Source organism: Aulonocara sp. 'chitande type north' Nkhata Bay, linkage group LG3 (assembly GCF_057382095.1).
Source record: "Aulonocara sp. 'chitande type north' Nkhata Bay isolate Kocher_YH1m ecotype deep benthic linkage group LG3, A_spYH_male_GT1.1, whole genome shotgun sequence".
NCBI lineage: Eukaryota > Metazoa > Chordata > Actinopteri > Cichliformes > Cichlidae > Aulonocara > Aulonocara sp. 'chitande type north' Nkhata Bay.
The window spans coordinates 3,498,535-3,505,718 of NC_141346.1; positions in this window are offsets into that span (position 1 = coordinate 3,498,535).

Sequence of the window (7,184 nt, forward strand, 5' to 3'; positions counted from 1 at the left end):
ATTGAAATCATAAAGCGAACAGTCAGTCATTCCAGTTCAGTTTGTACAGTAGACATACAAGGCAAATAAGAGTAACAATATACAGCACAATGAAATAAGAAGGATAAATAAATAAAGGATAAAAAAGGGAAAAAAAAGGGGGGAATGTGACAGACTTCATAACAACTTTGTACTTGAAAGTTGTGACAGCTCATTCGTTAAACATTTCTGGATGAACTTCAATCAATGAGAAACCTTTTTTATTGGAAGTTAATTTAAGAGAGTTTAAGTAATATTCAATTTCAATCAAAAACAAATTAAATGATGGGGTTGAGTTTTGAAATTTACATTTATGTATGTGGAATTTCCCTAATAAGATGGAGCGGCCGAAGAGTGAACTGTCAAAAGTACTGAATATGACGTCACTTATTTATGTGCGAATGTTTAATAATTAAAGTCAGTCATATATCCACAAACACAACAAGCTGAAAGTCAGTGATATATGTATATGTATGATATATGTATATGTATGATATATGTATGTGTATGATATATGTATATGTATGATATATGTATGTGTATGATATATGTATATGTATGATATATGTATATGTATGATATATGTATGTGTATGATATATGTATGTGTATGATATATGTATATGTATGATATATGTATATGTATGATATATGTATGTGTATGATATATGTATATGTATGATATATGTATGTGTATGATATATGTATATGTATGATATATGTATATGTATGATATATGTATGTGTATGATATATGTATGTGTATGATATATGTATGTGTATGATATATGTATATGTATGATATATGTATGTGTATGATATATGTATATGTATGATATATGTATGTGTATGATATATGTATGTGTATGATATATGTATATGTATGATATATGTATGTGTATGATATATGTATATGTATGATATATGTATATGTATGATATATGTATGTGTATGATATATGTATATGTATGATATATGTATGTGTATGATATATGTATGTGTATGATATATGTATATGTATGATATATGTATATGTATGTTATATGTATATGTATGATATATGTATATGTATGATATATGTATATGTATGATATATGTATATGTATGATATATGTATGTGTATGATATATGTATGTGTATGATATATGTATATGTATGATATATGTATATGTATGATATATGTATATGTATGATATATGTATGTGTATGATATATGTATATGTATGATATATGTATGTGTATGATATATGTATATGTATGATATATGTATATGTATGATATATGTATGTGTATGATATATGTATATGTATGATATATGTATGTGTATGATATATGTATATGTATGATATATGTATATGTATGATATATGTATATGTATGATATATGTATGTGTATGATATATGTATATGTATGATATATGTATATGTATGATATATGTATATGTATGATATATGTATATGTATGATATATGTATATGTATGATATATGTATGTGTATGATATATGTATATGTATGATATATGTATGTGTATGATATATGTATGTGTATGATATATGTATATGTATGATATATGTATGTGTATGATATATGTATGTGTATGATATATGTATATGTATGATATATGTATGTGTATGATATATGTATGTGTATGATATATGTATATGTATGATATATGTATATGTATGATATATGTATATGTATGTTATATGTATATGTATGATATATGTATATGTATGATATATGTATGTGTATGATATATGTATATGTATGATATATGTATATGTATGATATATGTATATGTATGATATATGTATGTGTATGATATATGTATATGTATGATATATGTATATGTATGATATATGTATATGTATGATATATGTATATGTATGATATATGTATGTGTATGATATATGTATATGTATGATATATGTATATGTATGATATATGTATAGCCTTTGAATTGGGACAGCCTTCGTCGCGTCGCTCTGATGTAATCGGCCTTAAAATGCGGCCTTTAAGGCTGCAGACCCTGAATTGGGATTAATTGAATAACTTATTTAAGGTCTGGGCAAAAATCACCTCCACGGGAGAGTTCTAAGAATAAAACCACTGCTGACCAAGAACACCACAAAGGCTCATCTCACATTTGCCATAAAACATGTAGTTTATCCCCGAGGTAAGGAACGCCAGGACTGCCATAATGAATCAATTAAATACACCATATTTAATTACATAAATATTTACAACACATGTAATTAATTAATTATTGACAGTTTTAATTAATTATTGACACATTTAATTAATTAATAACACATTTAAATAATTATTGACAGTTTTAATTAATTATTTAATGATTTATTTATTTAAGTACTTGTACTTGATTATGCCCCGGAGATACAACGAAGAAGAAAAGAATATGCGGCAGCGAAGAAGGTGCTTAAGGGCTTCCTCTCTTTGCTCTTTAAATGCTTTGCTTCTTTTATTGATTTTTATGCTGATTTTTTCTCTTTTTTGCGTATGAGCTTACCTGCGATAGCTTCTGGACACTTATAGATCATTAGGACTAAAGTGTTCTTAACAGAAACAGCAACATTTTTATAGTTACCTTATCCTCAACGCAGGCATCTGTTTAAAGCAAATGGATTTAATTTTAACAAGTCAGGGGTGAAACTGTTCACCTCCAACTTGTTTTATTCCATACGTCATCCATCTGTGCTTGGTGCCAAGGCTGAGATAAACGAGGAGTTATCTCATAAAGAGGAACAAACAGTACTCCAAGAACAGACAAAGCCCAGCAGAAACCTTGAGGAGGAGCTCCATCTGCCCCCACCCGGGAAGAGCCTCAGAAAGGAGAGACATCTGAGGCAAGAAGAGGGGTCCCTATTTGCCTCCAACTCTCTCAACAACACCAACGACCAGGACCAGGATCTTCCCCAGTCCCCCAAACCCCTGACAGGCCATCACCCTCCTCCCCCTCCCTTTCTCCCTCCTCCCCACACCTGAAATTCACTGAAGAGATGATGGAGCGGGTCAATGCTGGGCTCAGATCTACCCCCCGGCCCAATCCCTTTTTGTCCCCCATAAACCTCCCACCAGAGCGGCCAAAGGTTCGCCACCGAGCCCCACCCTCAACAGAGCAATCGAAGTCACATTGCCCAGCCCCGCCCCCCTTAGTTCCTCCTTACCACCTTCATGCCCTGTCTCCGCAGTCTGATGTGTGATGTGTGAAGGGTCCGGGCTGCGAGGATTATGGCAGTGGTGACTTTTCCCAGGAGAAGCTGGGACCCTGTTTTAGGTAAACTGAACTCCTCCTCCTGCTGTTTAGATGTCCTGCCAACAAGTTTTTTCAAAAAGGTCTCAAAGACTTTAGAGTCAGACCTGTTACAGATCGTCAACTTTTCTTTATTATCAGGTGTGTTTCCAGAACCACTAAAAACTGCTGTAATCAAACCTATACTGAAAAAGGACAATCTTGACAAGACACAAATGAACAACTACAGGCCGATCTCAAATCTCCCATTTTTAAGTAAGATCATTGAAAAAGCAGTTTCTCAACAGCTCAATTACTTCTTAAAACAGAATAATTGCTACGATGCCTTCCAGTCAGGTTTTAGACAGAACCACAGCACTGAAACCGCTCTGACCAAAGTGTTTAATGACATATGTCTGAATACAGACGGTGGAAAAATGTTAGTCTTAGTTTTACTGGATCTCAGTGCAGCATTTGATACAGTTGACCACAACATATTACTCAAACGACTGGAGAACTGGACAGGTCTTTCAGGAACTGTACTAAACTGGTTCAAAACATACGTAGAAAACAGGAAATACTTTGTATCAACAGGTAACTTCACATCTGAGCAGACAAGTATCACATGTGGAGTTCCCCAAGGTTCCATCTTGGGACCCCTTCTGTTTAACATCTACATGCTCCCACTGGCACAGATTATAAACAACAACAAAATAAACTATCACAGCTATGCAGATGACACACAAATATATATCACAATGTCACCAGGAGACCGAGGCCCTGTACAGGCTCTTGGTAAATGCATTGAGGAAATCAATGACTGGTTGTGCCACAATTTTCTCCAGCTAAACAAAAACAAAACTGAGGTAATAGTCTTTGGCGCCAAAGAAAAACGATTACAGGTCACCAGAGAACTTCAATCTATACATCTAAAAACCACAAACCAGGCGAGAAATTTGGGTGTAGTGATGGATGCAGACCTAAACTTAGAAAAACACATTAAGACAATAACAAAATCAGCTTACTATCACCTCAAGAATATATCAAGGATAAAAGATCTGATGTCTCAACAGGACCTGGAAAAACTAGTCCATGCATTCATCTTTAGTAGGCTTGATTACTGTAACAGCATCTTTACAGGTCTACCTAAAAAATCAGTCAGACAACTACAGCTCATTCAGAACTCTGCTGCTCGAGTCCTCACTAAGACCAAAAAAGTGGACCACATCAGTCCAGCTCTGAGGTCCTTACACTGGCTGCCTGTCCGTCAGAGGATAGACTTTAAAGTTCTGATGCTGGTCTATAAAGCTCTGAATGGTTTAGGACCAAAATACATCAGTGACCTCCTGACCCAGTATGAACCATCCAGATCCCTCAGGTCATCTGGATCCGGTCTTTTATCAGTTCCCAGAGTCAGAACCAGACACGGAGAAGCTGCATTAAGCTTTTATGCTCCTTTATGCTCCACCGAGGGCCCGGTGGCGCCAGTGTCCGGCAGCCTCGCCTCTGTCAGTGCGTCCCAGGGCGGCTGTGGCTACAATGTAGCTGCCATCACCAGTGTGTGAATGGGTGGATGACAGGTTGTGTAAAGCGCTTTGGGGTCCTTAGGGACTAGAAAAGCGCTATACAAATACAGGCCATTTATATCTGGAACAAACTCCCAGAAAGCCTCAGATCAGCTGAAACACTCAGTTTATTTAAATCCAGGTTGAAGACTCACCTGTTCTCAGCTGCATTTGAATAAAACAGCAAATCCGCACTTTTAAGCTTAAATTTTAAATTTAAATTTTAACTACTGATTTTATCTACTGTTCTGATTTTTATCTACTGTTTTTTTAAATCAATTTTAAATCGTGCTTTTTATTTGTTTTTGTTTTTTAATGTCTCTGTAAAGCACTTTGAATCACCTTGTTGTTTAATTGTGCTATATAAATAAACTTGCTTTGCCTTGCCTTATTGTATATGCACCTGATTGTTGTTGGAACACTTTAAAGTATTTGTACAGATAATACCTGAGTTTACTTTTGCTTCATTTCATGTAAAGCTTGTATAGATTTGGTGTTTGGAAAGATCTTGGACATGAACAATTTCTCTAAGTTCTAAAAATGATTCATTAAACATGTTTGTGGCTTTCAGAGTAAAAATCAGACTTTTCTACTGTCAGCTGGGAGGACTTCAGTGAGCCTCCAAACATGGCTGCTGCTTAGTTTTCCACACATCTGTACACATCTGTATGTTTCAGCTTTGTCCTTCAGGCACAACATGGTTCATCTTCATCTTAACTTCCTGCTTCTATCATGGTTAAAGCTGATGAATCCTGTGGACATCAAACACTGATGGTGTTACTGGAGCTGAGTGAAGTTTGATGGCTTTATTATCCAGGCTGTGACACATGGCAGCTGTCAGAGCAGAACACAGGAAGTCAGCAGGTGTGTTTCAATTCAGCCTCTGCTTCCTCTGAAGGTCCATGACATCACAGCGAGGCCACGAAGGCCGTCCAGACTCCCAGGCTCCCACAAACGTGTCCTTCTTCTCCCTGGATTTGAATGACAGGTGGGCCCACCCTATCCCAAGATGCATTGCAGCATAGTGGTGGAATATATATTACGGTCCAGAGATGGAGCAGCGCTCTCTCTGAGTCTCTGAGGCTGTTTTCTGTTTGAGTCTGGCTTCAGTCTAATTTAGCAGCTGTGACATCAGAGATTGTAGGGGAGGAACAGCCACGCCCACAGGTGAGTTTCCCACCCAGAAACAGAGTGTGGACATCACCTCTGTCTGCGCTGTGTTGGTCACAAGCTTTGTTCTGGGCTTTTAAGTGGAGGCTGGAGCTTGTGAGTGATGGAGGCTGAGAGCTGTGTTTGCACATGCTCAGTGTGACAGGATGTTGGCTGCTGTGTTTGCACATGCTCAGTGTGACAGGATGTTGGCTGCTGTGTTTGCACATGCTCAGTGTGACAGGATGTTGGCTGCTGTGTTTGCACATGCTCAGTGTGACAGGATGTTGGCTGCTGTGAAAGCTGAATGCTCTCTGGTAGTGATGATATACATTAGGATGACTGTGCTAGCTCTCTGTCAGAGTACCAGGGCCTCACTTTGACCACATGACTCTCAGTACACAGCATGATGTCAGCTGTAAACAGGAAGCAGAGGAGCAGGACTGAGGTAAACCTCTGAGGGGTCAAACTGAGACTGAGCTCCAGATGTTTCCACATGTTTCTGCTCTGCATGTGTTTGATGATTATTTCAGGTATAGATGATGGAATATGACCAGTCTGATGTCAGCCTGCTTCTCTGACAGCGCCTCGCCTCTCTGTGCTGCCCCCTGCTGGCTCTGATCATTACTGACTGAGTCCTTGCTGCCACTTTATTAGGTACAGCTTGCTAACACAGGCTCAGACCTGCTTTGCCTTCAGAGCTGCTTTAAATCTTCATGGCTCAGATTCAGCAAGGTGCTGGAAACATCCCTCAGAGTCATGTGATCAGTAAAGTGCATCCACATAAACAGGATATATAATAATAATAATAATAATAATAATAATAATAATAATAATAATAATAATAATAATAATCAAATGCTGATTTTTTCAGCCCTTTGTCTGGGTGCTGATCCAGCTGTGTGTGTTTGTGATGACAGTAAATAAATGTCAGACTTACAGCTCCTGCTTTACTGCATTAAAGTGATAAGATGAGTTCAGCACTTTGACATGGAAGCAGGAAATGACAAATGTAGCACAGCAGCAGCGTTTAACACGTCTGAGCTGGAAACAGGAACTCTGCTATGATCGTCATTCATATAACAACTTCCAGCTTTTGGTGCTCGGCTACAGTTTGGATGGATTTGCATTTAAAGATGCAAAGAGACTGAAGTGGATAGGGTCAGGAGGTCAAAGGTCAGAGCTCCTGTGGGTCTGAGGGCGG